Genomic DNA, 27,277 nt, shown 5'->3' with positions numbered 1-27,277 from the left:
ACTGACTTTGATGCTTACCTATTTGGCACTGGCTGCGCCTGGATCAGGTGCGCTCAGTAACTACAATGCTTGCATTTAATATTGTAAATTAACAATTGAGTCTATTTAATTCTTCTATGTTTTGCGTGATGACTAGCTGATGATTTTCTGACTTCGAGGCAATGATCCCAGTATTAAAAAATTTTTCTTTGCCTGATTAAGATGTTCTTTCCTTGTTTCTGTTTTAATAGTACCTAGCAGATTCTAGGGTATTTGGGCGTGTCTCTCTATTTGTGTTGAGCCTGGCAGTATTCTGCACTATCCAGCTGAAACTCCATGTATGTGAGGATGCACTCACCAGGAAACTGTAACATAAACACAATTTTCATAATTATGTTATATATTAACAATTATATTATAAAGAAACATATATTTAATTTTTCTACTTGAATTTTTCTTGAAGAACTATTGCTTTTATACAATATTTGGTCCGTGTAAAATGAATGAAGGTTAGGTCCAGAAGACAAAACGTGACGTACGCATTTTTCAAAAAATAATAAACGCAAAATGATATATTTATAAAAGTAACGGAGATTTTACGTCAGGTCATTGTAAGATATTTTCGATTTGTTTCCAACAAGAAAGCGATTACAAGTTGTGAATGTTTGACACGTGCCAAATCTTGCGCCAATTTTCATAAGTATCCGCACAGGTAATAAATATTCTTACAATTCTCACCCAAAAAATCCGAAACAATTGTCGTAATACTTTGTCACGATAATTCATTACGAATATGCAGCAGACCAAATTCTATCACTGAAAAAAAGTTTGCTCGACTACGCAAATTCCAGGGGATCTGCGTTGTCATAATGACATTAGTCGACATCTCGAAGCTCGAGTAAAATCGATTAGAGGTAAAGCTTGTATGCAAAACCAGGATACGAAGTATATATGCATATTGTGACTATGACGCATCTTAGAAAATTCTATTCATCTATGTTTTGTTAATTAATCAATATTCCAACTCAAAAATGCTAAACTAGTAGCAAGAGAATACTTGCGAAAAATACAAAGTTTAATTTTTATCCCGTATTTTTCTCAAATTTGTATCATAAAAGTAGTAAGGTTACGTGTTTCGTAAAAATTTCGATTACGAAACGAAATTACGTTTATACGATTTCTTCAATTAGTTAATAATTATTTGCAAATGGTAACATGGAAAAATATTGCATACAATTAAAAAATTGAAAGAAAGGTGAATATAAATATTATTACGAAATATATAGATTATACGGTATGAATTGTGATTAGATCATTTAGTTACAATTTAATTATAAGCAACAGAAACGGGTATGTTCACAAGGAAAAAGTAAAACTAACGTCGCGTTGAAATCTTTTAAATTTATCGGTGGCGCTAGTTGCGCGTGATCTTGTTGAATGTGTTGAATTCAAAAGATTTCAAGTAGCGCCGAAGAAAGAAGACTTTTCTCCTTATCTTTGGCACGAAAGTTTTGCGTAGATGCCAAGCGAAACAGACAGTTTAGTTTCGAAGAAGTGCTTCCGTCATTTTATGCATCTGGTTTTAAGGATTTGTACTGCTCGCAAATAGAAATGTCTAGGTCAACATTCCGAGAACGCGTTCACTAATCGAATTCACGTTATTCGAATTTAATTTGAAGTATTTTACGTTAATGATTTTTTATCAAAATTCTTAATTCACATATGAACGCACGCAGAAAGAGATATGTTCTGCCATATTTGCTTCCTACAAATTACTTTTACTAATAATCGAACACGTGAAATTTTTTTCTATAAAAAGCAACATTAAAAAGTTTGTCTTTCAAACCTTCTCGCTGTAATTACTTTTCATCAAGCGAAGGTAAGTACGGAAGTATGTACTGAAATATTGAAACACAATAATATATTTTAATACGATCGACACTTCTGTATCACAACTTAATGCGATATTTATAATTTATAATTTACACTTTGAACGCTTTTTTTCCACGAGAGCAAGGTTATTTACTCGAATGAGTTACGTATCGACGCCAATCGTCGGTATCGCGCAATGAAAATACGTTCGACTGACAGTCGCCTCTTTACGGACGTTTGTGAATTTGAAACGCACATCGAACAAATATAGGCGTCGATACTTCGGGGTACACGACGAATAGCGCGGCGCGTCGTTCCGTCAGGATGTCGAGACGATTTACGAAATCGTCTTTTTACGTAACGAAAGCTTCCGAAGCAGAAGACGCCGGCAACATCTCAAACTGCGATGACGGATAGGAAAAAGTGAGAGCGCTCAGATCGACGTACCGGAATAACCAGAATAATTGGCAGCCGGTACACGAACAGCCACCAACGCGACTCCACGCTTCGCAATGCGCTCGCTTCAAGGTCGAATCCATCTTGCCAACCCTATACGTCTATTATTCAATTTACGTCGGCCCTTTCGACGTTCTCAATTGATAATGAAAAGGTAACCAATTCTTACGTCAACTTTGATTGAATGAATGAAATAAATTTGTAACAATTTTACTTCTAGATGAATTGATTTAAGACACAATATACGTGATAGAAATCAGGGAGCCTTAACGAATAACGTCGCGTTAGAATTTTTTAAATATTCAGGTAAGGATAATGATGCCGAAATGAAATAAATGAAAAGAAATAATATTACAATAAATAATCTTTTAATTAATAATGGAAATAGTGGTAAGATGAGATAAATGAAACGGAAAGATCTATTGTAGGGTCTTTTTACTCCTTGCGACTAATTTTAACCATTTTTTATGTATATCTTTTAGAAAGCATGATTATTCCAATTTTCTGCTAAATATCTTTGATTTTCATTGTCTAATTCATAAATATTTATGAATTCTTGAATCAATATGCGATTTCATTAATTGCATGAATAAGTTTCCATTATATTAATCGGATTATGTTAATATTGCATTAATCGAATTGTAACTAATTGGATTTTAATTTATTTATATAAATTAATCTGCCTCGTCTGTTAATCCAGGACTTACATACACAAATCTTCAGAGAACATAAACAGAATACGATCAATCATGAAACATTTAAGAAATATTAGAATGTTCTAGCCTCGTAAGAAACGAAAAAAGAAAATCAATTTCTTGGTTTAAAAAGATTTATCAGTGACCATCCGAGTTCCAATAATATTCTGAAGATTTTTGTATGCTTTATATTATGATTATATAATGTCAGTACTTAATGTTGAAATATTTTGCTTCCATTTACTATATTATTTTTACAAAAGTAACCAGAATATATCGTGTTTGGAAATATGTATATGTATAATAGGTGAATTTAAAAAGGTAAATTGTGTCGATGAATGAGATATGTATAGAGGTCGCCACGTATACGTGGTTTTACCGTTAGCACCTTCGGTGGAGCGTCGCGTCGGTGGAAAAAAAAGATTCACTGAAATCAACCTAGAAACCTACTTCAGCGCGGAACACGTTAGCCCTAGTGAAAACGAACACGCCGTGCGGGCACCGTTCATCTTTTTACACTCGTATATCGCAATCCGAGACAAGTGAAACTCGCCATCGTTGTGCATTCCCCTCTCCCCATTTCGATGTATGCACTTACTTTAATCCCGGAACTATAATAAATCTTGCAGAATCGAGAAATCGTCTACGATTCGCGAGTCTTTTTTTGACATTTTCACTGCTTAACTTTTTAATGGTCAAGCCTTTAACACTTCATAGATAAACGTTAAGAACAGAATTAACATCGAATATCTTGTTTTATTAATCCAACACAGATTATTATAATCATATATAATCCAGTGATGTTATTTTAGGTTAAGGTGCAAATACTTGACGCATAAGAACATACGGCCGACCTAACCTCACTTTTGTACTGCTTGGGAGTAGTTTAGGTTAATGACCTAGAAATGAGATTAAATTGGATAAAAATCAACTCCTTGGCCTCTTGCAGGTACAGAAACTCGGACAATCTGTTTTCCAGAGGAATCGGTCTTCGTTCTGGGATACAAAGAGTGGAAAATATTTATTCGCAAAACGTCCCTCTCGTTTTCATTGGCTATATAATATTTTACCCGCTAAAATTCTGGAAGTGTCTAGACACAAGACAAGGCGGGGCATATTATCACGGGAAAGCAATATGTAAGTTCAATGAAGCGTGCAGAATGGATACAGGTGTTCCCTGTTTGAGAAAGATAAGTCACACGGGCACGTGACCGAATTATTATACACGAGCGTATAAATTAAGGAGATACGTTGGAACTGGAATTAAGAAACTACACTGAGAAATGCAACCCTGTTGCGTTATTTCAGACACCGTCGAGCCAATTGTATTTTTCTAAGGTTAAAGAATATCTCGAGTCTGATCGATTCACGCGATTTCTCAATGTTTCGGTTTTACGTTAACTGTTTTCTTAGGACGTCGCTTGACTCGAACTGTTTGAATTGATCAATTCAATAGAATCTTTTGTTGTCACAGCTGCATAAGATTTAATAAATTTCATAATTCAATTAGATGTAATTCTTCAGCGACAATTAAGAGATGCGTTCATAGAACATAGTAAATATTTGATCTTTAAAAAGTTGAAATAGATTTATCAGGCAAAGCTGAAGAAGCACTCTTTCGCTTTCCTGTGAGAAAACAAACACGAACAAGTGTTTCTGTTACGAATCCTCTCTTTTTAAGATGTACACTTCCCCATCACTTCTTTGTCACTCTAACTTTGACAAGTTAGCCCCACCACGATATTCTACGGACTTGGAATGCAGAATAGTAAAAGAATTAAGAGAATGAAAAATTTGTCTTTTTAGTATTGACAGAGCGCAATCCTTAAAAGCGCCATGAAAGTCAATCGAACATATTTCACATTCACGTTTCTATTTTCTACTAAGTAGAGTTCTTCTTTTTCTTCTTCTTCTTCTACTAAGTAGTTCTTCTAAGTAGAGTAATTGAATCGGCCACGAATATACTAGCTACTATGCTGCGAGCTTACTTTGCGATTACAGAGAATAACCCACCCTTCCTGGAAGCGGAATTCTTTTTCCGCTTATCAACGTGGTCGTGATCCGATAGAAATCGATGAGCGATAAGAACTTCCGTTTTGGAGCGAAATCGCCAGCAAAGTGGACTTTGCGTAGATACTGAGATTGTAATTCGTCGTGGAAGCTCTTTTTTTAAACGATTTCTTGCGCATACGCTCCTGGAAATACTTCAACGTTTACCACGAAGGACGTTTACGTCTATGTTGTATGTGTTAAATGTACGAGACATTTTAAAATTTCTTTAATACGTTAACGAGACACCACTGTCACGGTTATATTGGTGAAATTTCGTAAAAATCCGAAAATGTATACAGAAATTACAAGATATTATCTGTTGTAAACGTATATTCAGTGAAAACATGGAATATCTATTTGAAATGTATATGTAAGAAGCGTTGCCGAGATGGAGCGTCAGAGACTCCGCAGGTGCAATCTTCCTTACTCTCTTTCATTCTGTTTGTAACTAAACAGCTTCGTATTTCTTCTACCTTTCGACATCAGATACTACGATGCACGCATTCACGCAAATACACCAAAATGTGTACTAAAAATAATCCTGTGTACACTTGCTATAAACCAATAAAGCTCTTCTTCAAAAAGTTTCGTCATTACCAAGTGATAGCAATTGTCCGTAAAATAGGAACCGCAAGGCGATCCGAATTCTTAGAACAATTAATCACTCCGACCAATTTGCTGTTTTGTCGTTGGTTGGCGTCTAAGTCTCGAACGCCAGCCAACAAAGTCCTAAGGTAAAAGAGAACTTTCATTTCGACGCGAACTCGAATTTATCCAGAAGCATACATCATACGACACACTCGGAAACGTTCGTATATTTCAGCCACGGCTGGAACTCGTGCAATTTTCCTAGCATGAAGTTGCACGCATCTCTTTATTGGTAATTGATAAGAAACGCGTTAAAGCAACGATTACGTCATGCAAGCAAATGAAAACTATTGGACAAGAATAAAATTGTTATTGCAACTCGATCTTATCGCATCAGGCAACGGGGAAAGAGAACATTTTCACGAACAAAATGAATATTTCGAATTGGATCCGGACACGCAAATTATATCGCCATTTGCAATTTCGAAAATTGAAACATTGATCTCGCATCAAGATTCTACGAGCATAAAGAGGAAAACCACGCGAAACAAACGTATTTCAGGCTATGGTGTCGGATTGTAATCAGTCCGTTTCTTTCCACCGATGTTTGATTCGTAATTGCGTTAGCGGTCGATGCAATTTCCAACTTTGAACGCTGTTTGCTCTCGTGCATCTCGTTTCTGAGTCTTCGTAGTGCCGTACGCGGCGTAAAACAAGAGAAGTATAATAAAATGTAAACGTATTATTGTAAAAGCTTAAGGATACTTAAAAGTAAAAAGATACTACAAATCACACGTGAAAAAGGTGGTTGGTAACTGGTGGTACAAGCGGAAAGGGGACGATTCTACGCGAAAAAAGAAGTCGAAAATATAGAATAAACATTTTTCGTTTGAGGCTTTGTTTTCGAGAAAATCGACTTTGAATTTTCGGTCGGTACGCGTGCGCTTTATCACGTCTCGTTATAACGGATCTCACTGTAGATCGTTGTCTCGATTGACGTTACTTTTTTAAATTTTTAAATTTTTTTTAAATTTTTCCATCGTTATAACGAGACGCGATGAAGTGCACGCGTACCGAGCGAAAATTCAAAGTCGATTTTCTCGAAAACAAAGCCCCAAACGAAAAATTTTTATTCTATATTTTCGACTTCTTTTTTCGCGTAGAATCACCCCCTTTCCGCTTGTACCACCAGTTACCAACCACCCTGTATTTCTTATTTTCACTTTAATGCGATATTATTGAGCAGTAAAATTCTTCTGCGTGTAAACGCGGATAAAACAATTTTCCCTAGAGTTTGTTTGCAACTGACAATTTTTAGCAGTTCGTTGACAAATATTTCTGAGCAACAGCATCCACCAACCACCCTGTATATTATATGTATTGTTCTTTTTCGAATGTTAATTCTTACGAATACGTGCGTGTTTCTGAATGTATTTTCAACAATACATCATGAACGATTTAGGAGCCGACATACTTGGAATGTACAAGCGGGCAAGACAAAGGACTCGCGTAATAAATTTCCATCAAGCGCATAGTCGTTTGCGAAATTGCGGCACAGGGGAACATTTCTGCGAATCGCCGCGCCAAATTCTTTTTTATCAACCACGAGCCATTGTTGGCTGATCGATCGTGAACAAACATATAACGTCGATCCATCATCGTATTTTCTCGGCGATAATACGGCCAACTGAAAACACGTGACAAAATGTGAAGAACTTTTTTCCCAAAGAGCCACTGCATTTCTGTGGAATTTTCAACGCGGATGGGGTATCTTTGCTCGCTTCAATAGATTCATCAATCGATAATATATCGATTCTTGAGTCAATGATGATCATTTCGAACCTTCTTATTTTGTATTTAAATCAGCTTACAGTGACGGCCAAAGGACAATTTCTATAATTTTACGAAATGGACTCGTAATAAACTTAATAGGAGCAACAAATAAACGTGAAACATCGTTAATATAAAAATTATTCAAACTCATAGCGCGTTAATTTTAAACGTTCTTTTATCCGCTGTAGCTCAATTTATATTTTCTATCTCTTTTGTCTTATTTATTTTCTCCATTCATACTCTACGGTTATTCGACGCAAACGTTGCTTCTCATGAAACACCAAGCTTACGAATCTGCCATCTTCAAAACCTAAAACCCAGAACCTAAAATCCATGCCCTTAAAACCTATCTATTGGCATTTAATGTTCTATATATTTTCGCATACTACGTGCGCCCTATGTATTTTTGCATCTTCGAATTTTCGATTAAAAAATCCATCGTCTACACAGCGGTGGACAGCGTGAATCGGGAAATCGAAAGAGCTTCATAGAAATGGAGATTCTACGGGAAAAGTTTTCCTCGTGGCGCGTCTGGGGAACAGGCCATTTCGTACTTCGTTGAGTCATGTTTGTTCGTGCCTCTTAATTAAACTCATCGGTTAAGCGCAAGACAAATGCGTAAATTCGAGCCGAATTCAATGACGGTACGGCAAATAGAATTTTATTTACCGTTTGCCGTGCTTAAGCTGTCAGTACGCGTTGCACTTTATCTGCCTGTCAGCGTTTTCACTGTACCGCGATATTTTAAGCCCAAGCAGCCAACTATAAATATAGGTGTACTCGACCGGCCGCCTGTTTACCATTTAAGTTTCGCTTTAAACGTCAACATTCCACCTCGTTTTCCTACCGTCGTGCAATTCACCATTAACGAATTCGTTAACTCGTAAAGAAGCCTCGACGTTTTGGCTCTTCTCTGACGCTAGGAAGCTCGGTCGGGCCATTTTTACTCAACCACATATACATAGCGAATCGAAGATATTAAAAGAATATTACGTTCCGTAAAATTCCTTCGGCATATTACGAATTGATCGTATTCGTTCGTCGAGTTAGTTGGAAAATCGTACGATAACAGGCATGAAAGATAATTAACACAGTTTCCGTTTAAATTCATCGCGCTACTAGTCTCGGGCCAGCGTGAACAAACCATTTTTCCTCAGGAAAAAAAGTGATCATGTCGCAGTCGATTCCGAAATTGGCAGTAGAACTATTTGGCAGAGAGTTCGAACAGCGGAGCACATATAAAGAAAAATATCTTCGTTGTTATGTCAGACGATAATTCGCGCAGTTGACATCGTTGCGTGCATCGTGGACGAATGGCAAGGACATTGTCCACGTGATGGAACGGTAATCGACGAAATGGCACAATTAATTACAGCGTTAGCTTACACTACGTTTAACTTCTTACGTGGTCACAGTCCGTAACTGTGATGGACAAATCGACGATGTTTGCGCGTCATGTCAATTCCTGACTGTTACGAATTCTACCGGTGCAAACCGATTTGTCGCACGACGAATAGAAGTAAACCGAATGTAGTTGTTGGAATTATTTTGCATATTAGACCCTACAGTCGAAAAGAATTTACGAAAAATACTCGCGAGGTCTCCTGAAAGAAAGTTTTATCCGACTATTTTGAGATTATTTTACTACAACGAGTTGAGAAAATAGATATAGAAAACCTGATTTCGTTGCATTATATAAATTGCATTATAAATTACATTAAGAATGTAAAAGAGAAAAATAAAGTGTAGAAATATTTGAAAATGTAACGTAAAACGTTCGTCGTATTGTTGGGCACGTAAGACCAATTAACGTTTCAGTTAGAAATCAATGACACGAATAAATGGAAAGTTCGTGTAATATAATATATTCGTAAGAAATTAGCTATAAAAAAAGTCAACGTTATTAGCATTATTATAAATGAAAGTTGCGATAGAATTCGTACGAGCAATTTTATGCGACAATTTCAGGACACCCTGTTTTAATGGACAGCGGCGAACCGAAAGGGAGGATATTTCTTTTGAAAATGTGAAATAAAATTTCTCTTTCGAACAGGCTTTTGTTTCCGACGAAATTAATTTAGAGAACAATGAACGTTTACTCTGCACGGTTAAGATTGGATCACAAACATCGTTATTATTCATAGTAATTTCACAATCAACGTAATAATTGTAGTTTTCCCGTTAACTATTTATTTATAACAAGACTGGATATTTGTAGAAATTAATTTCGCCTATTTTGCGTGTTAGATCAAAATGGCATTACAATTTTAATTACAATTATATAATTGTGTTATATATTATAATTACAATTATAATCGTATTTATAATTGTATATTTATATTTATTATATTCGCAACAAATATATAGCCTCCGCTTAGATACTTTCACGGCAAAAGTTAAATAAATTTTTAACACGTTGCATCATTGAAATTTGTTTAGAATATTTTGAAGTTGCGAATACTATGAATTTACAAAATTACGAAATTCATACGTTCACGCGTTTCCTTATAATCTAAATGGCTATTTAGCAATTGAAAATACTCGAGGAAACTGGCGAATGAAGGAGCAAATAAATGATTGTTTACTGTTTGAGTTTTATACATATTGCGTGTCGGACTATCTAAGACTACTCTGTGGTGAATCTACCTGTTGATGCGTTTAAACGATGACAAGACTGATTGTAAAATTAGAATAAAATGCTTCGCAGAATAATATTCATTAATATGGCAATAGCGCTAACGTTTCAAGCTCAATTATTCATAATAGCATGACGATATTCATAAAACAATATTATGACAACCGATTGTTCGTGTTATCGACGTATCGTCGACGATATTACAGCAAATACCAACAAAATGACCAGATTACATATTTAATATACTCGAAAGCGGTCAAGTTATCTAAGAAGGAAATGTTTAAAAGAAAAAGGTAAAAGAAAGTATGGACGTCGATTTTGTCGCAAGTAGATCGCGGATTTTTACGCATTTATTTGTATTAAAAAATTGAAAAATATAAAAATTCCATAGAATATTTAAAGTACCTAATCGCTGTAACATTTAGTAGATCAAATAAATGTCTACGATCCAGTCACGAAATACCAATAGAAAAAGAAGCAGAAGAAGAGAAAACGCGAATTCACAATTTCTTGTAAAATCGTTGTTTTACAGAGGAGAAAACGCCGATGCACGATCATCGATTCGAATTTCCTGTTGCTACGAGATACGAAACCCGGGGCGACTTTCCACAATTTTGCGCCGATTCTCGTTCGAGAAAGTCACCGTTGCAGAACGGCTCTCGATCGTACGCTAAACAAGGAAATTCATTGTTAATTATCGCGACATGGCAGCCGGTGCGCGAGTCTACTGTACGCGAGAGCGTGTAACAATAAACGCGAGACAAGAGAAATCGCGGGTCAGGAGTCATCGCGCGTATCATCTATCGCCGGCGAGTTTATCAGGCAACAAGAAAGAAAACAGCGATCGTCTATTATGGAAAGGAAATTTTCTGCCGGTTCAATGGGAGAGCGAATTATTTGAAACGCGGATGTGATGATACCGACTGTGCTTCCATAGCTCTATTGGCGCAGAAAATATGTTTCTGTTGCGAACAACATCTCGCGACTAGAACGCAGCTTCTTATGCATTTACGAGAGATTTGAGAGTGTAAAGAAGAAGAAGAAGAAGAAGAAGAAGAAAAAAAAAGAAACAAGAAGCGTATAACGTTGATAAATGAATTTTGCAGAAGTATGTAAAACATGGCAAGTATAGTGCTCGTTATAATAAAATAGGTAAAGACATATTCTCCGTCCTAGGTTTCATTTTCTTTAATTATATCCATTCGTAGAAGCACGAATTTGCACACGTTTCTGCAGTTTATTTATGAGAAAAGTAAATGCTACTCCATTATCACTCTCCTCTGATATAAGCTGCAAAATATTCGTCGATATTCGTACCTATTAAGATTCCTAATAGCAGAGCGACGTAAGAATCGTAACAAAGAGATCAGAATATCGTCGAAACGCGTATTTTTCGAGACGAAAGGAACGAGACGAAAGAATCGGGCAACCGTGGTCGTGACCATGAGTAAGCGTTACGTTAGACTTGCAAAAAAATCGTAAATGCACGGCACGCTGACAAAATGTTGGCTTGGAGGTTTCGGTTTCAACTTTGCGATCGCACAGATAAGCTCGATGAGAGAACGACGATCGTAAAAATGTTGAAGCAGACACCAGCCTGACAACAGAGTTAGATTAGCTCTCAGAGTGCTCGGTCTATCGGCGCCTTTCCCCACTTTTCTCTTTCCCTCTTTTTTTTTTTTCTTTCAAGATATGCATTGTACTCTATAGCGTTTCTCTTGCGCGAAAAATAAACGAGTTCGCCGCCTATATCAAGATAGTCCGCAAGATCGAAGATTAGAATCGAGTGGAACGCCAATCACAGCAAGAAAAGCGAAATTAAGTTTTCCAGTTTTCGATATTCGTTTCAGAAGAAAGATAATCGAGGATAATTCTAAAAGAACGTTAATTACCATCGAGTGAGATAGAACTTGGGGAAAAAATAAAGCAAAGATACTAGCGATATTAAGCAACGCGATAGAAATAGAATATAATCAGACGACAAATATATCAAGTACCGAGTCATTACAGATTCTTAGAAACACTTGCTAGTAAAGCTTGGAACAAATCTATCAGAGATGAGTCATTTCGCTGATAAAAGTACATATAATCTCTATTCCAAAAATACTTTTATTCATTACGTACGAAATATGCGTGAACTTTATCTGTTTGAACAGTTGATTCATTCACGTAAATGTAATTGAGTCGACGATGTACCAACGAATTAAAAAATCGATCGAATCGATCGAATTCGAAGATCATTACGGCGATAAACTTAGAAATTTGTATCTTACCGTCTGATCTTTCGATTTGGCTGATCGACTTTTATCAAATTAGAAAACCTTGAACTTTCATTACGCATATTAGGGACACTTTTGTTACGATCGAATTTATTCCACAATTTAATTTGTTCTTAATACACCGTGAAACGTATCGGCAAAATTATTCAAATTTAGAAGCAGAGCTATATTTCTAACTTAAATTTCGCACGTTTCAACTAGAAAGCTGAATTGTTTTTCCGTCCCGTAATATGACACCGATTTCCCAAAATCTCACAGATCTGGAGCAAGTTATCGCAAACGAATGGCATATTTTACGTTTTCCATAACGACCCAAGCAAATGTCCGAAAAATCGATATCGCAGCGTGTCTGGTTTCGTTTCTTAAAAAATATCTCGAAATACGAGAACGCCGAAACTTGAACCCAACACGAGGTCAGCGCTTAAAATTACATACAGCGTGAGTAATCTCTCAACTTTGTACGGATCAAACTTGCCGCGCCTCTTACACTTCGCAAACTTGTTGCACGTACGAACTACACTTTATGCACCAAATGTGTTCATCGAAACGTTCTAATTTTGGCAAATCTGCGACTTTCCAAATATTTACCGTCGAAGATATAGCGAAATTTTCCAGTCGGAAGCGTGCGTTTTAAAAAATTGTAATTTCGAAATTACCCGCCAGAAATTGATGCGATTCTTTCTATCAGAAAGCTCGAAACAACAGCATTGGTCATTGAGCTTTCACGATGAACATTGTTAAGGCGCCGAGAGGAAAACAATAATTTCCCCGCATAGGAAGGGTTGTCGCCGCATTATGTTTGCGAAACTTCAATCAATCAATCGATTCGCGTTCCAGGAATTTCCTAATCTATCGGAAATCGATTATTAGACCTGATAAAGTTACAATATTCTCGAAAGATAAAACAGCGACGTGTTCCGGGGGAACTCGCATTTCAACGTGGTGCACATGATCCTGACATTTGGAACGCGCTATATTTATTCGGAAAGCACGTGTTTACCGATCTTCCCCCGTCTTCGTGCTTCGATACTTATAAATATACCAAGACCGTCGCGAGCTTTGTCGCCTTTGTAGCCGGCTACGATAGTCGAGATTTTTAGCGTGACAATATAAAAAGCACGATCTTCTCTCGCCCTCTCGTTTCATTCTCCCCGTTATTTCTTTACCACCGCTTTTTTTCGCTCTCTCTCTCTCTCTCTTTCTCTTTCTCTTCTTTGTCGCGCGCGTAAATTCGCTTTTAAAGTATTCGCGGAAATTCATGAACGAAGAGCGTTGAACCGATGCACGAGAATTTGCATTGACCTTTATTGCCTCTTTTGAGCGTACCAGCGATGAAACATTTTTTCTCTTCTCGCTTCTTTCTGCACTTTCTGACTTTTTTCAGGAAATAACTCGCCGATACTTTTGTAATAAATATTTCTATAATGTCAAACATTGCCAGCTTTTAATATTACGCCACGTGTATTTCGTACGGTTTATTTTTCACGGCAGATGGATTTTCAAACGTTCGTGGAACGTCAGTGTACAAGGTGAAATACGAAACACGTTTTCACGGTTTTTTCTAAACGGTTAACAATTATTGTAAAAAGAGCGGAATTTCGTTCGGATATCGATCCAGAATAACGTTACTCGATCAGCTTTTTTCCTTCTTTTTTTATGACACGAATATACCGTTTCGTATTACTTGGTGTATTTTTGAAATATTGTTAAATATTTGTCAATCCTCGAACGATACATTTCGAACGAAATATTCTGTACGTACGCTTATTCATCGATTAATTAAAAATATTCGGCGGGTAATCGTGAACATGCGGAATCTGTTTACGCGAACGATACGATCAGAAATACAACGTTGAAAAGCAAATAACAATCGAAACAGTGAAATCGAAACTCTGTTCTTTCTTTTCCACCGAACTTCGCTGAACTTCGCTGAATAATTATTCAAATGGTTGTCGTTTTTTCGCAAAGTCGATACAATTCGAATGGAACCTCGCAAACCAAAGAAAAAGCTCGCACGAACGATTCCAGCGATAAGAATCTCCGTCTAAGCAACAGTTACGTAATTCTAGCACGTTTGATCGTCGATAGAAGTTGTTCGGCGGTTCTGCAACTGAGAAATTATGTCATCGGACATGTCCGGAAGCGAACGAGAAACTACGCGAACCAGTTTGCGGTAGTAGATAATTCGAGGAATCTGAATTGATCGATCGAGTGGCAATATTTTCACCACGATTTATAAAGTTTCCAAGACCACGCGGTATCCGCGTGCCATCGATTAAAATGACAGATTCTAAGAAAACGTGTAAAGATATATCGAAAGGAAAGGATTTCACCAAACTTTCCATTTCTTCGGACTTGTGACGTTCATTTATGAGAGTAATCTTGTTTTCATATATTTTTCATTTATTAGGTTGTCCAAAAGGTTTCTTTCGTTTTACTAGGAAATAATAGACGCACAATGTTTTATATCGTTTTGTCGAATTACGTACGATCCATTTTGTTTTGATAAACACCGAGACATTTCACAAACTTGGTTTCACGTTTGTACGACGGTGCATTGTAGTAAGAAACACGTTTGCGAAAGAAGGACACTTTTCGGACAAGCTAATATATTCCATACGATGCGGTTGCCCAGAAATATTTATCAACGAACTGCTAAAAATTGTCAGTCGCAAACAAACTCTAGGGAAAATTGCTTTATCCGCGTTTACACGCAGAAGAATTTTACTGCTCAATAATATCGCATTAAAGTGAAAATAAGAAATATAGGGTGGTTGGTAACTGGTGGTATAAGCGGGAAGGGGGTGATTCTACGCGAAAAAAGAAGTCGAAAATATAGAATAAAAATTTTTCGTTTGGGGCTTTGTTTTCGAGAAAATCGTCTTTGAATTTTCGCTCGGTACGCGTGCACTTCATCGCGTCTCGTTATAACGATGGAAAAATTAAAAAAAAAATTAAAAAATTTAAAACAATAACGTCAATCGAGACAACGATCTACAGTGAGATCCGTTATAACGAGACGTGATAAAGTGCACGCGTACCGACCGAAAATTCAAAGTCGATTTTCTCGAAAACAAAGCCTCGAACGAAAAATTGTTATTCTATATTTTCGACTTCTTTTTTCGCGTAGAATCGTCCCCTTTCCGCTTGTACCACCAGTTACCAACCACCCTGTATATTATTAGCTGTTAAATGTTATCACGATGGAAATCTTACTCTGATCTCTATTTTAATATCGTCGTGTAAACAATCGTGGCAAACAATTTTTCTATTTTTCTCCTTTAATATTAAAGTTTTATCGCCTAATTACCACGTTTAAATTACATTTGTCTGATTTTATCGAATCCTGAAACAAGGAAGATATATTTTGAAATGGAATGCCATTCACGATACGCGTGAGTGCGATTTTCTTTGATGGTAGCCTCTTAGGTGAAACCGGTGGATAATTTTCATAAAAATTCTATACAATAAAATACGAGAAATCAAACGATTAATCCGCGGAAAATATAAAATAGTAGCCCCGGTATAATTAGCCAAATTCGAGTATGTTGCGCGAATTTTTAAACCCTGTTTCCTCGACGACAATAGGACAAATTCCACTCTAGATTTTCCATTTATCTTCTCACGCAGACTCGCCTCCTTTCCACTTGTACCGCCAGTTCAGCGACACCCTGTATATTTCTAACGACATTTCTTCACCGTTAGGAATGGCAGCTATTTGTTGTATAACTGTTTCTTTCCAACTATTTTCAACTACTTTCTCCTTGGCACCTTTACTCGACCACTAGATCACTAGGTCTGATTAGGTCATCGGATTACTGTCGGTAAACTGCTAGAATCTAAGTTACGCGACTGTAGTCGCTTTTCTTAGTCCGTTAAATCTGTGCAATTTTCTTTTTACGGATCAGCTTCGTCTAATCTCTTCGAATGATCCGAGTTAGAAATCTCAACGTCTTCCAACTATGTCTACCTTCTTTAGTACAATCAAACTCGATGATACGAATAACGCGAGATTTGACCGTAACACCATCGTCAGAATTATTCGCGCGCCACTTGGCTAATTTGTTCAAGTCTGAACATTTGATCGATACGAACGAATTAACGCTCAATTAAATCGCTCGTTTAACGGTTGTACCTTTTACACAGCAATTGACAGATGTGACGCTTTACATTGTAAATGTCCGACTAAAAAAATGCATCTAGGATACACGTTCATTTCTTTTACTCTGCCAGCCACTTGCCGAGTACCCGAGTGCCCAACAAGTCGCATAGTAACAGCTCTAATTTCTACGTAACCGAGTGTGTTCTCGGTCTGTTGCTTCAAGGTGGCCTCGTCGTTTCCGCCCCGAGATGCACTGAACGCGGCTCTGTACAAGGAGCCTTTAATGTAATTGGATTTTACGCCATGTCGTTTTAACATTGTATAATGCTTTTTCGATTCTTCCTTCCCTTTTATTTCCCTCTTGGAAACGGTGGATATCTCGAAACGCAGAAAATTCGCAGGCAAATCGTAGAATTCGAGCGATATAATAAAATTCAACGGTAAACGAATAAACGAACGAAAGGGATAATTTACGGCTTACCAGATGGGATTAATTTACGAGCAAACGATTTAATAAAATTCTCCTGCCGCGGATCTAGCATCTGATCCGTGATGTATAATTCAAAGGAATATCTTTTTCCTAGTTTAATTAGAACTTGCGAGAAATTCGAGTGACATTGGACGTTGCACGATTCTTTTATTATACTTATCTTTATGAAGCCTATGTGACAAGATAATTTCTCTATCCTTCTTACGTGCAGTCTGGCTGAGTCACACGATTGTGACAAGCCGCGTATTCCTTGTTTGGACGAAATTCCGTGGAAAACGCGACAGAGCAAAGAATTTAATTGTGTAACGTGATTAGAGTCCCTCCTGTGACGTCATTCGTGCTACACTGCAGTCTAAATAACGTAACTGTATGTTCCGCTTTGAAATGAAAATTCTTCTTCCCTGGCGAAATTGAAATCCGTGTCGAAATATTTCTAGCTTTTCGCCAGTCTACTCTTGCACTTGCACACGCGCTTGTCAAGTACGTGCCATCGATTGCACGCTCTCCGATCTAGTCATAGTCTCTCTGCTAATTACATTCAATTCAAATATTTTATGCTAATTTCATGGAAATCGTCATTCGCGATTACGTAATCTCGTCGAATTTAGATAATAGACTTTCGACATGTGTACGACGTTCAACTACAAATAAATAAGACTCGAATTTCATTAAAAAAAAAAACAAATATGCACGTCTTATTCAATCTCTTCGCCAATCTCCGAATAGATTGAAATTCAAATAGAGCTGGAAAACCACCAACAATTTAATCTAATTGCCAGGTTACAAGATATTAATTACCAAGGAATACGCGAATATCTGGAAAAATAGACGAATACTACGAGCGAATTGAAATAAAGAATATCAAGATACATGTATGTTATTCAGGGAGATTAAATATTCGAGACATTAACCCTGAATTGGTATCGTCGGGTCGTAAGGTCGGCCACAAGAGTTCGCGTAAACTTATTTAATTTTAGAGTATTCAATTTCAATTCATATTCTGCGATTAACGCTGTCGATACGCTTATCGCGCAAGATATAGAATACGAATCAAAATTATATACCTTAAAGCTAATCAGTTTACTATTGTAGTCGCTCGTAACTCGACAACATCGCACTGTAAGTTAATTTTGAAGCGATCGTAACAACATCAAAGTAATAATACGATCTATACGATACCGTTATTATAAAACTTTTATTATCGTAAATTTTATTATTAATTGCTATTATTATAATATGCTTCTAAAATACTGAGGTTTATTTATAAAAAACATTTGCTTGCCTCGCCAGTTAGCGGGAAGAAGAGAAAGAAGAAGAGAAAGCAAAGATTAAAGGGAATCGATATTCTTTACAAGCTTACGTGATGCAAACGCACGTTTATATAGCAAAAAAGGTGGTTATGAGCGCCTTATGACGCGAACAAGCATTTAAAAAAAGAGTTGCAAACGCTATGAAACCATCGATACGAGAAAACGGAGTACGTTCCTCGCTTCGGATGTGTTCGCTCAAGTCGTATTTTCAATAATGGAGCGTCTAATCCCTTCCAAGTGCGCGTTATCTATGAAATTCAATACATTTATCCACCGTTTCCAAGAATATATCCTTCATCAGCGATTTACTAATTTCTCTCGTATGCGTGTCGAAAAGAAATAAAAGAGAAAAAAAAAATAAATAAAAAAGAAGCGAAAAACGAGGAGCCAGTTCCGAACGTAAATGGTGTTTTTAAACATAAATTTCTTACTCGACTATAATGTTGCTTGTAAACCAAGAAAGAAGTTTACGTCGCGACGTTTCGTCCTTTTCGGGTTTCTAAATTCGTCGAGTCTCGGGTTTTCGAGTTTCCAAGTTGTAAAAAATGAACAACTTGTCGTAGTGTGAAATCTGTTGAAATTCTCGTGTTCTCTGAAATTCTGTTTCAGGTTGTCGAATTCCTGAGACCCTCGCGGTTCAAATCTCAATGTATTTCGTTCGAAAATGTTTTTGATAATATCTATATATCTGTAGAATATCATCGGAAAGCACGTAAGATTTAAACAGGAACACACACATGCAACAGACCGTCGTCGGGGAGTTGCGTAAGGCAATTTAATCGTGTAGAGTGTAGATAATACCTTATAGATGGCTTGCTTGTAACATACGCGAACAAATAAACACGTAATTCGATCGGTATAACAAGCTCGATAATAACAAGAAACGTTTACTTTTCGCGTTGATCGGATGGCCGCCGTCACGTCGAAACTTCGCAGCGGATACGTTAAAAGTAAAAGCAAAACTTCTAACATTTACGAAAGCATTGACCCATTTCGAAAACATTTTACCCAAGTTTCAACAGAGCCTGATCTAAATTAGCCTTCTGCTCAAATTCGAGAGAGATTCGTTTAATAAGGGAAAACACATTCTCTGTAAATTTGCATAAAACGTGATCTAAACTCTCACCAACCCGACCTTCAAGTTATTAATACCGACGAATAAAATCTGATAAAGGGTTACTTACGTAGAACACGATTTGAGATTTTAGCTATTGAAAGTAATGACGGTTTTGGCATTCGGTATAGTAGACTGATAGATTAAAAAACTTAAATAATTACCAAGCAATTTTATATTTTTTATTGTTCGCACAGAGATGCAAAAACCGTTGAAAACGCACGAACGATTCCCCATATCAAATTGCATGAAAATCTAATAATTGTTTATTATAAACGAATAGTCTGTAATTCTTTTATCGAAAATTTTCCCGTTTATGAAATATCTGTATATTTTGTAATGCTATCTTTCCCAGCATTCTTAGCTGCACTATATTTCACTATCGATAGAAAAAATCGCGAAACAGCTTCGCAACTCGCAATGATCTAACATCTTCGGAATTTCCGATCGCGTTAATATCCATAAAAATTGCCGTTAATACGTTTCAATTATTTCGTATATATCGTAAGATTCTCAGATTCTTTCAAACAAGTTTGGAAATCCAATTCTACGTCCATATTTCTGAAACGATACGTATGAAACTAGCGAGCCTTTACGGGTCACGCGTAAGTTCAACGTGCCTAGAGAAAAACTTGTCGATAAAAATAGTAGAAATGCCGCCTCGGAACGATTGTGCTTCGATGCTGGACTAATTCGTGGCCCGATCGATCGATAAACGAGCCCCTCGAAAGCCAAATTGATTAATCCCACCTTTTATAATGTTATTAAATTCGCATTGTCCGGGTACAGAAATTAGCGTTCGATATGGTAAAAGGTAATGCTTATTTTCATAAATTTAACATAAAGGAACAGCGTAAAATATAAAATAAGATAGAAACGAACATCTATTTCAAAGAAACCGCATATATTTCAAAAGAAAGATACCTTCTACCTTGAAATAATTTTACGCTGTTCCTGTGATTCCTTTAAACGTGAAAGTGACACAAGCAAAACGATCATTTCCTATAACAATACTGACTTGGTCGCGTAAGTTAAACGGCGCGAACTTTTGAAATTCTTTCGATATATAGATAATATCGAGCGCGATTTGAAACAGAGCCACTAAAAGTTGCAATGAATTACGTTCACTCGTCCGATCATTCGTTAGACGTAGTACGCCAGAAGAGGAAAAAGTCGCGTGACGGAATTGACTTTATGTTGTAATGTATTTGCATTTACACACAGATCGCTTAATAATCGTCGCTTGCCAACGCTTACGCTAATGAGCGCTCGCAATGCCAAGGAATGCGTGCGACCTGTTTGCCGTTTACGAGCCGTGAATGAGCCATCGAATATGTACATCATTTACTACGTAAAAGCGTGATACAATTTGAGGAAAATCGAGCTTTCAAGAAACTTACGCTGGAACGAGAATATTGGAAGCAGAAAATTATCAAGTACCTCGTTTTCTTCTTCTACGATTTAGTTAGTACGACAGGCGTATTTCGACAAATTATTAACTAATTAATTGATAAATAAGGAAAGTCGAGTTCTCGGGAAACTTTTGTTTGAACTAAAAAAGTTCCAAGAAACGAATGGTTAATCAAATCGTGTTTTTCCTTTAAGCTTTACTTGCAGCGACGATAAATACGTTCTAACGATACGTCTAGCTAAACGACAGATGCATGTATTTTCGGTAGAATTGCCCTTCAGTTTTTAACGTATTACGTTTTCTTTATAAAAATAGAAAAAAAGCGAAACACGTTCCCATTGTAAAATCATAGGATTTTATTTTCATACGAACACTCGCTCTTTCCGTATCGACTATACATAATTCGACGGAGATATCTGACCACGTGACATTTCTGGCATCGGAAAACGAAAGAAAAAGTGTAACCAAGAGAAACGTACCTTAATGTCATCTAACAACAAGCCTGATCACGGTGAACAATTGTATCCCAGTACTGTGAGACGCGGCTTTGCACGTTGCACGGTTGTGGGTTCGATAAAACAGCGTGAAGATGCACGCCGGTAGTCACATCTTATACACACTGTGTAATGCACACTACGTGTTGTACACGATTTCACCTCGCAATAATTCCGTAGTAGGAACAGGTCGTAAAAACACGCCTTTCTCTCTCTCACTCCAGCGAATATAATACGTTCGATGAACTTCCACCAACTTCACGAGATATGTATTACTATATGTATATATATACACACACGTATATGTACATGGCTTGCAATCACTTAACTGATCTTGAGATTTTAAGATTTACGCGTAAGAGGTTGGCCAACGTGGTCAACCAGCGGCAAGACGAATAACTATTGGATTTATTAACTGGATGTTTGGTAGATAGTCGTAAACGATGATACAAGAGAACCGGGAGGCCCTGCGAACTCACGGAGAACTCGGATGTTCACGTCGAGACGGTCGAATCGAATCTGGGCCAGCAGTAGCGCGCCGATGAAAATAGCACAGTGCCGAGACAGCTCTGCCCTCCTCATGCAGACGCCCCACTCTTTAATTCGTCGCGCGCGCTCTTTTCCCCACCGACGCGACCGTGACGCTTCAAGCTGATCGACCAATCACGATGCTGCATTCCTCCGTGACGTCATTCCCCGGAGAAGTGGTTGTCGGAACGAAGCGTGATCGTGAACAATAAAAACTACCTGTAGTGTCAACTTCGCTCGATATTATTTATTGTTATTGTTAGAAGATGCAAATACGCACAGAATGCGCGCAATACGCGAAAGTACATCGAGTATTCGAAGTATAATACAGCGCTTTCTTTTTTCTATGTAACAAACCTTACGTCATAAAACGAATTTAAACGAGACAATGGTTTATTTGGCGCCATTATGGTTATTACAGAAAACTGCAAGGCACACGCGGTTGAAATTATCTCTCAAACAATGGAATAACTGAGAATGTCGACATACAAATGTCACGAAGATTTCACCTATAGATAAAAGGCGTGCTTGTACGTGTGAATCTTTCCTTTGATTTGCAGTAAGAGATCCGACATTGCATCATCTTGTAATATATGGCAGTTTATTGTTTCGCTGATTGAATACGATTCTTTCGATAATTGTATCCATTAAGAAACACTTTCGTACGTTTTCTAGATACAGGAACGCTTTGGCGATTTAACGATTTAAAAATGCAGCAAAAATGAAAATTTAGATTTGTAGGAAGGTGACGTAATACATAACGAAATAATTAGAAGGTAAATAGTTGGCACATTTTATAAATTTCGTAGCAACTTCTTCGACAAAGTGATATTTGAGAAATAAATAAATATAAGATGAAGTAAATGTCGCAATTATTTAGGTATTATTTACTTAAAGAAACTTAAATTAAGACGCTTCATGTATAAAACAAACAAACCCCTGTTTATTTCTCTTTTATCTATCTGCAATCATATTTACTGAATTAAAAGACGTTTAAGCATTAAATCTAATATAAATTATTACGTACGTATGCTATAGGTACCGACTCTATTAGAATTCATTGGCGACGGTACGTCCCGAGAATATTTATTCTAACCGATATAATCTACTTCAACTTAACTGTTCACATTACCGGATTAAGATCGGAGCCTCATGTATCGATAATATATCTAGGCGATTAAAATTATACATATACATATATCGAAACTAATAACAATTCAATTTGATTGCTCAAACCATTTGAAAAATATTAAGCAAACGTGCAACCTTTGTTCAATAGAGATATTTATATTTCGATAAGTTATATGCCATTTTATATTTAATTTTGTCATTCTGCTTTTACTTATCTTGAAATTTAACGTATTTCTAAAAAATCGAGCTCTTCTTAAATATTTTAAATAATTACTGTCAGCATTTAATCATTTTTAGCCTCGTTATTTAAATTCCATTACAAAAGTTTCTACTACAAAATTGTTGATTAATGTTCAACGACCAGGAACGATTCTCCATTTAATTCCACTAAAAGTTACAATTTACATATAGTAGATTAATCGATTAATTAAGAATCTGCATTTCGACCGATGAAATGAACTTAATGGATGGGAATTCAGAACGGAGAGTAAAAAATTTCAAAACAGAGAATCGATAGAATAATTCGTCTTTCCGCTTTAAATGTTATCTTATATTTAATATTCCGGTAGGTTTATTTGACCGAAAATGGCAAGAAAAATCGTCGAACAAAAGGCACGTGCGATATGCTCGATGTACGATTGATCGCACGAAAGATCACAGGACAGGACATTTGTCGCGGAGCGATAGATAAAAGAGGAACTCAAGAACGAACAAGGCTGTACGTTGATCGTCTACGCTCTGCGCTCTACAAGATAATGGAGTAAATAAGCGATTGTCTGCGACACTCGATGCTTTTGACATTGATAATGACAGAAATCACTTAATAAATACTATCGAGAGTATTTAATTGCTGTGTCATAATGAAACGTTATTTGAACTATCAACATTTTATTATCGCAGAAACTCTTGCTTCACCTTTTATGTCTTTAAGAGCAAGTTTTTACGTCTTCAAGAACAATTCTTCCATGATTAAACAAGGGCAATTTTTATTTTTGTATTTATTAAAACTAACTAAACTAATTAAAAGATCAGATAAGATTATCGGGAATATTTGAAGCAAAAAACGAGCTACACGGATATTAACTGCAAGCTAAACCCTTAAAATCGTTTAGTTTAGTTTCTACACTGTACGCAAATTTTCCATGAGCCTGTTTTTCAATGAAATGAACGTTTTGCGCGCTCGACTCGTGCCTCTTAAATTTTTCCGTACTTCCGCGAACCGACGAAATTCGCAATGACGACGCGACAATTCTAAGCAAGCTGCTCCACTTGAAATAGAACGACTCGCGCCGTGTCCTAATCGCCTGGTGACGCGTCGGTTGACACCGAAATATACGATTTCCTGTGATTGGATATAATTTATTAGCGATAGTTTCCAATTCATAAATAATGTCACGTGCATCTCTGCTAATTCAGATGGAAACAGGAACGCGACAGGCGCAGTCGTGCTAGTCGTAAATATTAAATATACCTGGTAACATGACGGAGGAGTTGCTACCATCGGGCGTGTAGGACGTTGCACGCAAATGTGTTAAGATCATTTAAATGTCAAGAACTCAAAATTCCTTTTATCGATGCGTACGATATACAGATAGTAGTTCTTTCGTAGTATATTTTGTCGTATTCGTTCTATTTTCATTTCATCTTTTAAGACCGATTAATTAACAGGGATAATTGGCATGTACATTTTTATTTAGACAATTCGTTTACTGAATTTCCTGAACGTCTTAGAAGCATATCCATTTTACATAACGATAAACAAACTGTTTATTTCCTATTCATTGAAATTCTTCTCCATATACTCGAAGAGTTTAATGTCTTCGTATATTGATAAATAATCCTTTATTTGATGATGAATGAATGATCCTTTATTGATTTTATACCTGTAGAGTGTATGAAGTATCGATAGATGAACGCGATGTTAGATTCGATGTATGTATTACGCGTTTCTTTATTCTGTTACCAAGTAGCTTCACGTATGCGAGAATTATAATAATTATTTATCAACATATCATTGCATGTACTATTTCTCGTATTACATCTTTATATTATCATACTAATAATCGTCTAATCGTTAAGAAATGATTCTCCCATCTCATCGTTCATTTCTTTTTCCCTCTCTACAAAATCTCTTCGCGTAAAGCGCAGAGAATCAAATAATTCCACAACGACATAGCACGTATAACGCCTATCTACGAATAGTCCTAAAATCACGTCCAAGATATCAAAGAAGGATTAAAAACGAAGGAGAGACACGGCGAAAAGCAAACAATCGACGAAGAAATTCAACGACGACGAAGCGTTATAAAAGCATAAAAGCCGCACGCCAGAGATCGCGTTTTACAGCTGTCGACTTTTCGAACAAATCGCCATACGATCGACGAACCCTTATCTTCTCGCTACCGTTTGTTCCACACTTTCCACTACGTGCACCGTAATTCCATTTCGCTGTGCATTTTGACCACACGCGGCAGTTCACGATTATGCAGAGACAGGATTGTGTACTAAGCCCCGCGAGTCGGATTTGTTCGCCAGATTCATCGATATCTAGAGCTTACGTTGCTTGCGATGCGATTCGAAAGGACGATTTGAAATTCGAACGTATTAATTTATATTTGTGTGTGTTTTGCGCAAATATTTCCCAATTTTTTTTTTTTGATAGCTTTCTATGACCACCCGTAGCTGTCGTAATTTATCGATGGCCAGAGGAAGTACAATTTTAAGTTTGCAATGTAAATGCACATACATATACGCGATAATCAAGATATTTGTTATAATCTACGGTGTGCAATAATTCACAGTTATTCAGATGTTTACAATTGCCGTCATAATCATAGTGGAAAATTCCCTCGTTTATAGGGATTTAGAAATTGGAAAATTCCCTCGTATGTAGAGATTTAGAAATTGGAAAATTAATTGTTCGGAACGAAGCAGGATATTTCAAAAATAATATATTTAATAGGGCTCGTAATAATCCTAAGGAACCCTTCTAAAATTGAACCTCTCATTTTTCTGAAAGGCCCTGAATTGCTGTAAATATTTTTCGACCCGAAACGGTTCCTCAAGTAGCGTACTTAAGCAATTATTGCTTATCAAGGTGAAACATGGGAAAAACCCATGTTACAAGTACAATATTACATTCTCTTCGAAAATGTTATAGTAAAAATGAATTTACTTTATTTCGATATAGATAACTACTATGATAATGTCGCAGAAATAACATTTTTCACGAATTTAACCGTTTCAGTGGCAGGGGTTTTTAAGAATTCGTGTCAGATCGTGTCACGCAGCACGATAGCGTTTCGTTCATTTATTTCCGAGAAATAACGATCGCGCTGCTCTTTTTTTCGTTTATGCGAGTGCATAAGATATTTACGATTATTTGAAAAAAGAAGTAATTACGAGAGGAAACTCTGATACGACTGGCGACGAGCCACATTCGGAACCGAGCGCGTTGCGAATCGACTATCGTGATGAAACATAACGCACAGTTCGCCACAGTATGCAAACAGCGTGGTCGCGCTGCGTGGTGCTGAAACGGTTAAAAAGTCGTTCAGCTTGGAGGCAGATAAAAGACAATCTCAATAGACGGATCAGTGTTTAACGATTTAAACACCGAATGTCTAAATTCGAGATAATATCGATACCTTTCTTGATAGCGTCGTTTCGTTTCATTGCAAGATGCGCAAATTTATTTATAATTTATAATTAATATAATTACAACGCAGCGTCTCGGTCGCAAAATGTACGCGCTATGTTTGTAAATAGCAAGCACGTTTTTCCTTAATCGTTCGACGAAGGAACGAGAAGATGTCGAATGTTAAAAGTGCGCGCCGTCACTTGCAAAGATAACTAAAAAGAAGTGTGCAACGTACCAAAGATACATAACTGAAGAGTACTGGGCTAATATGTGGTTTTCTATTGTAGTGACATAAGCGATCTGTTCGTCTTTATTTGTCAAATATTATAGAACAAACAGAAACCATATTTACATCATTGGTCGACGATCGTTCGACAGGGAAACGTACGAAAGATAAGACAGCTTCGCGCTAAGTAGCGATAATCTTCCGCGTTCTACAGGCAAGCCATACGACATGTACGTGGATACGTCCAATTTTCCAGAACACCGTTTCGTTTCGACAAATATAAAGAAAGAGGAGAATAGCTTTTTTTTCTCGTTCAGCCAACAAAATCCGCGGGTAATCGAAACACCGTGCAACGTGACGAAAAGTTTTCAACCGGCCGTGATTCCCCTCGACCGAGGGAATCCGAGAGATAAAACGATAAATCCACCGTCGACGTTATCGT

The 27,277-nt window shown here is 36.9% G+C and overlaps 1 protein-coding gene and 2 long non-coding RNA genes across 7 annotated transcripts in view; 2 read left to right on the top strand and 1 right to left on the bottom strand.

Moving 5' to 3' along the window:
- Positions 1-27,277, bottom strand: part of LOC117233711 (protein tyrosine phosphatase type IVA 1) — an 86,898-nt gene that overhangs the window by 1,444 nt on the left and 58,177 nt on the right. Inside the window, exons 1-2 of one of the 5 annotated variants that reach the window (XM_033494264.1) lie at positions 21,296-21,848; positions 19-344 (exon numbers count right to left, since the gene is read on the bottom strand). The gene's annotated coding sequence lies outside the window, so the exon portion shown is untranslated. Of the gene's footprint in view, positions 1-18; positions 345-717; positions 842-1,825; positions 1,956-21,295; positions 21,849-27,277 lie in introns of those variants that run through there. The other 4 variants (XM_033494261.1, XM_033494263.1, XM_033494262.1 and 1 more) reach the window with 4 other exon arrangements.
- LOC117233721 lies at positions 2,121-2,739 on the top strand. Its single transcript, XR_004493382.1, has 2 exons — positions 2,121-2,461; positions 2,528-2,739. It is a non-coding gene; the product is annotated as an uncharacterized LOC117233721 (long non-coding RNA).
- On the top strand, positions 3,086-5,349 carry LOC117233722. The gene is made up of 3 exons (XR_004493383.1): positions 3,086-3,588; positions 3,815-3,892; positions 3,952-5,349. It is a non-coding gene; the product is annotated as an uncharacterized LOC117233722 (long non-coding RNA).

This window comes from Bombus vosnesenskii, unplaced genomic scaffold (assembly GCF_011952255.1).
Source record: "Bombus vosnesenskii isolate JDL3184/JDL3185 unplaced genomic scaffold, Bvos_JDL3184-5_v1.1 scf7180000013298, whole genome shotgun sequence".
Taxonomy (NCBI): Eukaryota; Metazoa; Arthropoda; class Insecta; order Hymenoptera; family Apidae; genus Bombus; species Bombus vosnesenskii.
The sequence above is the reverse complement of the archived record's forward strand: the minus strand, read 5'-3'. Positions and strand labels throughout refer to the sequence as shown.